General features: G+C 35.4%; 1 long non-coding RNA gene across 1 annotated transcript; it reads left to right on the forward strand.

The window, feature by feature from the left end:
• Positions 1-777: 777 nt before the first annotated feature.
• On the forward strand, positions 778-2,452 carry LOC149190558 (uncharacterized). Its single transcript, XR_016256503.1, has 2 exons — positions 778-2,113; positions 2,221-2,452. It is a non-coding gene; the product is annotated as an uncharacterized LOC149190558 (long non-coding RNA).
• The last annotated feature ends 9,619 nt before the right edge of the window (positions 2,453-12,071 follow it).

A 12,071-nucleotide genomic window follows, 5' to 3' on the forward strand; every position in this document is an offset into this window, starting at 1 on the left:
AAAAACAAAAAAACCTACCAACTTCCGATCATATCCGCTTACCATTAGAACCATATACTTTTGGAAGGTTGTAGATAATTGCTAATAAAAGACGAGCAAGAATTATGGTGACAACAATAATTTTGTCTCCTGATGGCTATGGCTCGTTCAGCCATGCTTGTGACATTATCCATTTTCCTGTGTTACATAATATTTTATATGTATATCTACATTGGATGGTGGAGAAAAAGCATAAAATATAATATCTTTTATCCACGAAATGCCTGGCCAGAGAAATTAAGTGGCAATTTTTTATAGGGTGATATTACCAAGATCATAATTCTGGGCGCACAATAAAGTACCAAATTCACTATTTTTAATCGCGTATAGAAAAATCAAATTAGCTATAAATAACTTATAATCTTTTGTTAAAGCTATGATTGAAAAGCAAAAGTTGAAACAGGTAAACGATAATTACAGGGATGCACCACCTTCTAGGTTTTTTTTTTCTGGAAATCAAGTTATATGTTTTTTTATAAGATTATAACATTTTATTGTTTAAGTTAGATTTTGAATGTAAAAGTAAATTAATGTATTGAAAAATTTATAGTGTAAGTAAACTATATAGGTTTGATAATTAATAATTTATCATCAAAAAGATGAATCAATTTCGCTCTGTAGAATATTGCAAACTCATAACTCAAATACAGCATAGGATGGATTAAATGCAATTTACATTTTCTGTCGGCAAAGAAGGTCCATACATATAAGATTATAGATAACGCTGCATCTGTGTCAGCGGAACTTTTTTCCTTTCAAAGTTTATCGAGAAATACACAAAGGTACGGAAACAGGATAAGTAAATATTGATAACAGATAAGGTTCTGGATAACGCTGAATCTCTGTCCCGAACATTTAGCTTTCTTTTCAAAGTTTGCACACTTGGGATTTACCGATGTTTTGAATGGACCATAAATTGGAGAGAAGGTCAAGGAATTTGGGTTTACAATGGCCAAGGTTTAAAAGACCACAGTTTCACTTGAAGTGATGCAATTGATTCTCAGCCATGGACCACGAATTCTGCTGCGGGCCACTCAATTGCAATAATTGGAAAATTAAAATTATTTGTTGTACACAATGATAACGACCTCACCTAGTCTGTACTAAAAATCGGCGTGTAAAAGTGGTCCCGCTATTCTTTAGTTGACCGACTTTACGTATAATATGGATAACTTGTAACAGTATTTTTGAGGTGGCCGCCTTTACGTGAAATACGGGTCGCTGTTGACACAGTCGACCAGAAATGAAATTTCCATGTTGCTTCGTGAGATTCCACTCCCGTGCATTTCTTTGAACTATCTCTGAGTGAATAGCGACCGCCTAGTTAACAGGGACCGACTGTCAGCTACTTAATCCAAATAATGGCAAATTGCATACTATCTTCGAAGCGGCAGCAGCTGCTCTGCTGTAACTTCGAGTGATCGGTGTCATCTCCAATTCCTGCGTAGTTAAATGCATTAGAAGAGATTAGGGTTCCGTTGTCGATACAAGAGTGATCGTAAATGGCGGAAGAAATTAAAGAAAAGGAAACCGTATCGCCAACAGCAGGCTGTGGGAGCCGAGTTAAGCTGAAGATTTTACATTAATGGCGAGTACTTATACCTTAAGGTTCTGGGTATAAAAAAATTGGGCCGATTTTTTGCAGATGGTGAAGAAATTGAATAACAGAGTCGGCGTCAGTGTTGATCTGAAAGACAAGTAAGAAGTAAAAGATCAGTCAAGATTTTCTCTGTTTATGTACCATCAATTTCGCAGGCGATGTGCATGATATGTTGGTGGGGGCGGTCGGTTGCAACGCTTCCCACCAGGTTTCGATCCCGCTGAGTAGCAGTGTATGTGATGTAATGTGTTTGTCATACAGACGTATGTTGTAATATATAGGCAAGGGCTAATGAGTCTGTCATAGGGCATTAAATGCTTGCTTAGCTGCCAGCTTGTTAGTCATATCTAATACGGGCGCGGTGACTTTCCGAACACTCCGTCCCCACCTCGTGTTATATGGCTAACGAGCTTGCAGCCGAGCGGACATTTAATGCCCTATGGCAGGCTCGTTAGCCCTTATATATTACATGAGGTGTAATATACTTATGTTGTAATATATATGTAACATGAGATGTAATATATGTAACATGTGGCTTCTTCAGAGCGGGCATTTAATGCCGCCCTTATATATTACATGAGGTGTAATATACTTATGTTGTAATATATATGTAACATGAGATGTAATATATGTAACATGTGGCTTCTTCAGAGCGGGCATTTAATGCCGTATAGCAAGCTCGTTAGCCCTTACCGTAATATATATGTAAAATGAGGTGTAATATTGTAATATATATGTAACATGAGATGTAATATATGTAACATGTAGCTTCTTCAGCGGAGATCCTTCCTCTGAAAAAAAATGTACCATCAATTTCGACTTCTACCCTTACATTTCTGCTATTTTCATGGCATGAATCTAAGACTTTTTATGGCTTATATAGCGGATGACTGACCTGACCCTGCTTGAAGAATTTTTGTTTTTAATGTTTTTTGCAACTTCGTTCAAACTTCTATACATACACGATAAGAAGCCCTGTCAGCTAGATGTATGTGAATTATTCATTATATTGCACATCCGTGCGCTGCAATGCGTTGTTCAGTTAAAGGGGGAGTACATTTCCCCCTGTGGAAGGGGAAGCAATAGTTAATTAGATCATGTTAGAGTTTAATATTGAAAAACCTGACAATGAGTAATAACAATATAGAGGATGGTGTTTATAAAAGTTAAATATGTAAATTTATGTTTGCTGTTATGTTTTTTTCCTTTTTAATTTACATTGTGAATGCTTATAGGAGAGTTTTATCTTGTAGGTGGACCTCTTCAAACCTAACACACACGAAAACATGGATTTTGCAGAAAACCTATCTGATATTAACCTATTAAAAATGCGATTTTTTTGGAGATTTCGGTGACGGAATCGGGTGGAGGAAATTGAGGTTAAATTTTGATTTGTTGCAGTTAAAATAGTTTTTTAATTGCATATTTGGATTCAGCGCCCTGAAAAACTCCTGGGACGCTTTGATTGTGCAGAAACTAGCTATCAAACTTGCGATTCCAACAAATTACTGCCAAATTTGACCAGAACCCACCTAAAAAACTCCCAAAAAATAGCATTATAGACGAATGCTATTAAAATGCGCAAACTGATGTTTGTACACATATTAAAACGGTTTCTTATATTCACGGATAATTTTAATCAACAAGGCTTTATATAAAACACACACCTAAGCAGATGTGGGCCCCTTCGCACTAGCTAGATGTTTGTCTTTACACTTCAAGGTAGAGCTGTCTACCTATTCGCAATAAATGGTTGTTTATATTATAGGGTTGAACTTATATTTTGAGTTTATCTAGATTGCTGATTCATTAATAGATAGACATGACATGATGTGACATCTGTCTGAATCAATTATCAATATAAAAATGCCCAAACCTATATATAATACTATTTAAGTTGTTCCGAAAAAACCAGATTTCATCAATGACCTTCTTTTACGTTTTTTAAACGTCCCGTTATAGTTTTTTTAAAACTCAAAAAATATTTTTGAAAGTGGTTAAAAAGGCACCTACTGCATTATAAATTCATATATCCTTAACATCTTATGCTTTTATTCTTATCCTTTTATTGTGCTTTTACATAACAACGTTATTTTTTCTTACTCATATTGTGCCTCATATTCATAATAGCTACATCCATTGCGAGAGCATGATCCCAACCAAGGACTCCATGTTTTAACCAAGGATGCTCATAGTTTAACTCACAATCACATTTTGTGGGGACATGAACAGTGGATGAGCTTTTTAATTTGAATTCTATTTGTGTATTCATAATTGTTGAATTAAATGATTGATGAAAGAAATTGAGTTCCATAGTGATAATGAGTCTTGTTTTTAATCGAAACGTTCATGGCCAATCAACTTTCGGACTCAACTTCTTCAAATTTTGAATACCACATAAGCTTAGAAACATAAACTATTGATTGTAAATTTTGCAAAGTGGAGTTTTTATAAGGAAGAGGAAGAGGATATGGCCCCAGAGCATGTTCGAATGTAGTATTTTTTATTTTTATTTTAAGTTTATTAGTTTAGAAATTTATTAAAGAATTTTAAATATGGTTGTACAACTTAAGTAGGTTTAATGAGGTTTAATGGTTATAAATATGGCTTTTTTTTTTCTATGGTAGGTCATATGTTCAATTTTAAATGGGGACAGAGCATGTCCATGTTAGTGGGCAATTTTTTTTTGGATATTTTTATGATTTTATAGTTACATATTAAGTTTTGAGATGCAATGGAATACGATCAGGTGGAAAGGGTTGGTAAATTCTTCCATTCCATTTTTGTCCTTGCACATGATATCACTATTTCTATTATATATCAACATGTAACACATACATGTTATTATGTAACACTACTACATATAAGGGGGTTTTAAGAAAATATTTAACATAATGTCTCAGTAAATTGTCTTAGTTTGAGAACAAAAAGAAATTGAAAATTGTCTTAAATATTTCCTTTAAGCAGGTGTCTCAAATTATTGTCTTAAGAAATTGTGAACACGAGTTTTATTGTCTCTTACGAGTGTTAGCACTCCATGATTCCTTTTAGGCTGAACGAAAAAGGGCCATAGAGATAACCACATACCTATTTTGGTTGAGAGATTGGTCTTCTCCAACCAGAGGGGGCTCCCTCACTAGAAAAACTCAAAAATTAGTAGACTTTGAAACACAAATTCTATTAGAGACTAGATCTGAAAAGAGCTTAAAAAATATTTGTATATGAATGGTCGAAGGAGGGTGAACACCTGTGACCATCTGAATTACTGACCCACCATACTTATGCATGTAAAATCCTATAACATTCACAAACAATTAGCAAGTATGTACTTTGGATAAAGGAAATAAATTGCAGTATAGAGGAGAAATAATCGAAACATATTCCCTTTTCACATATAACAAAATAGCAAGAAATTCATATACTGCATATATATGAGAAGGAAATTAAGAAGAAATAAAAAAGTATACAAACATAAGATATCCCATTTGCAACTGAAATACTAACACAGTTGGTTCAGAGCAGTTTAAAAACCAAATTCTAGCTCAACTTAAGTCATCATACCCATAAACCATGGAAACTATATAGAAGAAATCAACAGAATAACTAATACACAGAGAATAAAAACTCCAAAACATCATACCATAAGAATCCTTGCAAACAATAACTGGAAGACCCTCAAGCCATAAGGATTTTACTCATAAATTCGATCACAGTCACATCAACCGATTCATAATAATCTCCAACCAACAATAACCTGTTCCATCTATATTTTCCGGTTTATATAACATACTTCAGCAAGTAAAAGATGTCAAGATGCAATGCATCATTGATCTTTGCAGTGGATCAAATCAAACCAAAAAGAGGAAATCCTTTGTTGTTTCAATTTTTTTCTTCAACTTACAAAAAATAAAAAACAAAAAACTACTTAAGAAACTAAATCTCTAAAAGCATATCTATCTTCGAACTATATCCTCATGGATCAAAGAAAGCAATAAAAAAAACATGGACAACTGGTTGTTGGCCGCGTAGTGACTGGGTAACAGTTGGGCAGCGACCATGTTGGCACATTTTCCTCTCAAAGGTGGCACGTGGCTAGTGACTGGTGGTCTGAGCTGGCTCCAATCTGTATTACACATTCAACCCCTCAACTTATGACCTCTGACTTGTTCTCAATGCTTGTGCAAATCTGTAGGAAGGGGTTACATATAAACTACGTAGCGAATATTCAAGATTGCCTCTTTTAAGCTATCAAGCTTTAACAAAACAACACCATAATACTATAGGATGCTCTAGATATCAGAACCATTTCAACATAGTGATCAAAATGCCCACTGCAACTTGAAAACAAGAAGGTACCCCTTTTGTGCAACTTAAGCACCATTGGTCATGGACAGAATTGCAAAAAAATTAATCAAGAAATCATTACCTCCTTTTCCTTTTACTGAATGCTTTGCTGGTGGAAGCTTGAACCTTAGGAGATTAAGGTGAGGGATCTTTGTGCTAAGTGAGCACTGGTTGAGTAGGCTTTGATTCAAACAGAGCCTTATATCTTGGCCTTCGCACTCTTCAGATGGAGGTATTTGGGCTGACTCTTTATATTTCCTGACTAGTCCCCGTACCTTGTCTAAACTTTTCTTCATACTCCTCAGACTTGCATTTAATACTAGATTTCTGACATAAAGGTTTTTGCATTGTCTTCTTTACCTCTGTCCAGGGATTTGGAGGCCTCACAGATTTATTTGTCATAATTTTCAAATAAATGTTGAACAAATTTCTTATAATTCTAATTTCTTGCTTAAACATATTAACCTATATATGACTGTCCTTAATCTCTTCTAAACATATTTGGTATTCCTTCCATTGGTCAAAATGTGGCCTACCAGGCGCTTGGGCCACTTTATTCATTTGCTACACCCAACTTTGTTTCGACTTTGTTGCTCTAGTTGTAAGCCCACTGGACTCTACTTTAAGTTCTGGACTACTCATCTAATAGGTTCGGGAGGTGTCTCTGCCCTTTCCTATTGCTCACCTAGTGGTTGGGTTGTTTCATACAAGTCTTTGTTTTTCCTCTTCAAGGATTTTATCTTCGACTGATATTTAGAAAGATCCTCTTTCATTTTCACCATCTTGGGATCTTCTTCTTCTTCAAGCTGCATTATATCTTGATTAGACTGCATTGTATCTTCTTCTTTCTCAAACTTCATTGATTCATCCTACTCCTCTTCTTTATCTTTTTTGTCCTCTTGTTTTTATTCTTGTATGTCCTCTTAAATTTCAACAACTAACTAAGGAATTGATTCCTCCAAGTCTTTTTGACTCTCGACCTAGTCTTAGGCATTACCACGAACTCTTCATCTTTGACCATGTCTTCTACGTTTACTTGAATCTTGGTGTTTTGAGATGATGCCAGTTGAACCTTTTCTTCCTGGATTTTCTCCTTACCCTTTGTAATCCGCTTCTTACCCAACTGCTTACCAATTTTTCCTTTCGATTTCTTGCTGGGTTTTTCATCTTTTTCCTTGACTATATTTGTTTCTTTCACTGTTTGGGTGACTTTCTTCTCATTTGTTTCATGTACTTCTTGTTCCTCCTCACACATTTTCACTGAAGAATACTTTTTTCGGGGTAGTAAATCAATTCTAGATAGAAAATGAAACCAATGGACTTTATTTTTGTTCACTACAAACTTAACCAGAATCTTAATAAGAGAAAAATGAAATAGACTAGACATATGGTTGTCCTTTTGAAGCTGAACCTTTTCTGACATTCTTTCCAGACTTTTGAGTGAGAAGAAAGATAGATTCATGGGCTTTTATCTTTGAAATGCAACAGGAGTCTCAAATGGTACTGGTAAGCTCTCCTAAATTTACCTTCACATGTAAAATACCTTTGGATAACCTTGAACAGGTTGTGGTAATGATCTTAAAGATACACAATAGGGAAGGTTGTGGAATATTTGTTGCTAAACTCGCGTTTAACAAACTCCTTGAAGGCTGAAATATCCAACTCATCACCCTGGAACCACTTCTCACCTACTATAGGGAGGCCCGTGGCATCTGCAATAAGTTTCTCTGTTACAAGAACTTCCAAATTCCCTAGTTTGACTCTATCATTTATGAAATTCATAGAAAAAAGGCTTGCAAGCCTTGTATTATGACCTTCCTTCTGAATTTTTTGACAAAATGGAATGCATCCAGTGTTCTCAAAGGAAACTCTGATAGTTGGGGAAGACTTCACTAGGTTTAAAGTTGTGGGCTCAGAATGCACAACATCCCCACCCTTTTTGCTAGTAGTAGAAGCCGTTTAACCCTAAAACACCTGGAAAATTTGGCTTCGACTTTGTGGAAGACTACGTGTACAGGACAAATAATGAGAGACTTTAGAATAATGATAGCACAAAACTCCACAACAACACTACACAGTGATGACAAAGAAGGCTTATAACATTTAAGATGAGCGAGAAATATTTTTGTTTCAACCTATAATTTACCCTAGCCACTCACCCATGATTCTTACTTAAATGACACAACTTTAAGCCTTTAGTTTTGACTATATGTGTGGCATACAGGGTATGTGCAACAGATTTTTCAAAGAGAATGTAATAACGGTATTATTGTCCTCAATTGGAGTATTGAACATAAAATTTATGGGATGAGCAACATACCCCTACCTCCTACAAACTGAAATTAAATTGTGTTGACACCGGTATCCTGAAGGAATCACAATGCAACAATGGCGTAGCACTTGCGTTGCACAACTTTTGAATCTCTATGCAATCTGCTCTCCAAGCTATGACTAACCTCTCCAAAATGTGACCATCCTCTCAAAAATCCAAGAAGACAAACCAATATATTGGCCTACGATCAGAATTGATGAAAATGGCAGTCTCCTGGGGCAATTTGAAATTGATAATTATTCGTTAATGACATGATATTTGGTCGACGCTCCACTTGAAGTGTAATAATGTTATATCATGGTAGCATAGGAGCATTTGGGAACTATATTTGCGCATGATGGGATAATCATGTGTATGGTTTACATGGGTGATGTTTAATCATCATCTGTAATGATGTTTTAGCAAGGGGAATTTAGGCCTAGGATAACATAAGGGATATTATAGGGATGGGAAATAATATGAAAAGGAATAATGGGATAGGGAGATAGGATAGGTAATGGGGAAAGTATTAAAGGGAATAAGGGATATTAGAAGTGGGAAAGAAGTAGAACACTTAAAAACCATGATGCCTTTAGCACCCTCCCCTTAACTATAATTAATTTTCAAATGAAACCTTTAACAAACTTTCTCTTTGACAATATTTGTCATGACCCAAAAACCTGCAACGATGACTCCCAAAGACTCAACACCACTTCACATTACTGACCAAAAACTTTGATGACCAATTGATGGCGAATTTCCAGGTAATGATCAACTGAACTCATGATAATAAAAATGTTTCTGAGTTTGACCTATTCCATGATAACAAAAGTATGGATTCAAAGACATGCAAATATTGTAAACTAACTAACTCTAACATTGGCTCCATTGGGGATGACAACCTCCATGTGAGGTGCCAAGAATGACACTACGACCATAAGTACATTCATTGGGCAACGAAATTAATGTACAAAATGAGAAAATGACTAACAAATTCAAAAATTTAAAAAGTCGGGACCTTGTGGCCTTCACCTTGGGCTTTAAATCCCAACTTTGACTACCCATACTTGCAATATTCAAAAGTGAAGCGATATATATAATGAAATGATATTTCAACTGTGAAATCAAGTGAGAAAGTGCTTCAGCAACCTACCATTCATAGGCCCTACTCCAACTGGTTCATCAGACAAATCCTCAAGTAGTTAAGAATTTTTTTCCCTGAATGTAGTAATCTTAAATGGTCTCTTCCATAGATTCTCGAACTTCCCATGCTTTTCCTTTTCTTCATTCCAGGCATCCCACCTTAATACTAAATCTCCAATTTGAAAATCAACTTCTTTTATTCTTCTATCATAAATTCTTTTAATTATGTCTTGTATCAACCGTGTATTCTTAAACCCATCTTCTCTTGACTACTGAAGTTGAATAATTTGGCCAATCCTTTGTCGTATGTCATTTGGTTCTACTTCATCTCCTTGCAATAACTTCATAACTGGTACTCTGAATGAGGAAGGAAAGAGTACATCTATTCCATAGACTAGTTGAAATGGAGAAATTCGTATCAACTTCCTAGTACTCACACGGTTTTGCCACAACACATGTACCAACTTTTTGTGACAGCTCCTCTTATTTTCTTCCAACATTTTCTTGATAATATTTACCAAAATTTTATTCGAGGATTCTACCAAGCCATTACCCTGAGGGTAATAGGCTGTAGAGTGTCCTAGAAAATTGTTGTATCTGTGACAAAACTCTATCATGTTTTTAGATCTAAAAGCAACAAAATTATCTGTGATAATATTCTGTGGGGAACCGAAATGACACAAGATATTACCTTCCAAAAATTGAATGATTACCATGTTCGTAGCTTTTCTGGTTGGGACTGCCTCAATCCGCTTGGTAAGATAGTCGGTTGCTGTCAATATCCACTTTTGCCATCTAGAATAAGTGGGATTAATTTTTCCAATAAAATTGAGCCCCCATTTCTGAAATGGTGACTCAACTTCTATAGGCTTCAGGGGTAGTGGGAGAAACTTATTTCTTGCGTCAAACATCTAAAATTACCGACAACTGGCCACCTTTTTATATACATCAACACAAAAACAAGGCTAATAAAGGCCAACTCTTAGGATTTTGTTCATTATGGTTTTCCAGTACAAGTTCCTACCACAATCTCCTTGTGAAACTCCTGGATTGTTGTTTGAGCCTCATCTTCTAATAGACAATTGAGCAGCATTCCACTGGGATTCTTCCAGTATAAGAACTGATCAATAATACACAATTTTACTGCCTTCAAATTTAGAAAGAAAGCTTTAGTTTTAGGCCAATCTCGAGGTGCTTGTAAATGCTACCAGACATATTAAATATCAGCATACCAAGGTGAGGAAGAAAACCTTTCTAAAACTTGTTGGACAGTACTTGAGATATCCTCTTCTGCTAGGACAATTAAGAAATTGATTTGGAGTGACTACAAATTCAATTCGGCCATCATTCGAGCCAAACCTTGCCCTTTAATAAGTTTTGTTGGCTTGATCTTGATGTCATATTCAATTATAGAAGCGATCCACTTACCCTTTCTCCTATTTGGATCACTCTGAGTCAAAAAAAATTTGACTGCAGCGCTGGGTACATAAGCCACAACATGAGAGTGCAAAATACACACCTGAAAATACTTCAAAGTCTTAACAAGAGAAAATGGTTGTTTCTCCATTGTGTCATATTTAAGAGCATCATCTTTCAGAACTCTACTGAAAAATGAAATGGGTTGTTCTATACCCTGCTGATTTTTTTACAATAGGACATCGACAATACTATGTTCAGAAGCAAATTAAAATATTATGAATTCTCATTTATAATCTAGACTAGCCAATGTGGTAGCACAGGACAATGCTACTTTGAAGTCATTGAAATATGTCTTACTGTCTTCACTCCATTTCACCTTGCTATCCCGCTTTAACATGTCCGTAATTTTTCTCAAAATTTCGGCTAGATTTGGGATGAATCTCCTTAAAAAATTAATTTCCCCAAAAAGGACTCAATCTCCTTTTTACTCCTAGGAATTTCGATTTTCTGAATTTCTAAAACTCTGTTAGGGTCTATTTTGATGCCATCTTTTTAAATAGTATGCACCAAAATCTTACCTTGCTCCAGACCAAATAATGATTTCTTGGGATCTGAAGAAATGTCATACTTCCTACACTTTTCAAAGAATACTATTGAGTACTACACATGATCATCCTTACACTGCGAATAAACAATAATATCATCAAGTTATATAAAAAAAACTTATCTTTCTCCTCTACAAAAGTTATATCCATAACTCGCTGAAATGTTACCGCTTCATTCATTAGATCGAACGACATCTTGGCATATTTGAAAGTCCCCTAAGGTGTGGTGAAGGAATATTATCTTGGTCTTCCGGGTGAACCAAAATTTGGTTATACCTAGAAAACTTATCAAGCAATGACATTCATTTTTCACCGACTACCTTCTGAAGTATATGGTCCACTTTTGGCAGTGGATAGTTATCCTTTAATGACACCTTGTTTAAGTCCCTGAAATATACACATAATCTCATCTCTCTTGTCTTCTTTATGACTGGTACCAAGTTTGATAACCAATCGGAAAATATAAGAGGTATTATTATGTCAACATCAAACAACTTCCTTACCTCCTTTTCAATCAGGGGAAGCAACACCAAATTTGTCCTTTGCAGCTTCTGCTTGAAATTTTTTTTTTCTGATCTTCTTTTACTAATATTGTGTATTGGAAAATGTC

Source organism: Pinus tabuliformis, chromosome 3_1, assembly GCF_031772625.1.
Source record: "Pinus tabuliformis cultivar Carrire ecotype Pingquan chromosome 3_1, CPIR1, whole genome shotgun sequence".
In the NCBI taxonomy this organism is placed as follows: Eukaryota; Viridiplantae; Streptophyta; class Pinopsida; order Pinales; family Pinaceae; genus Pinus; species Pinus tabuliformis.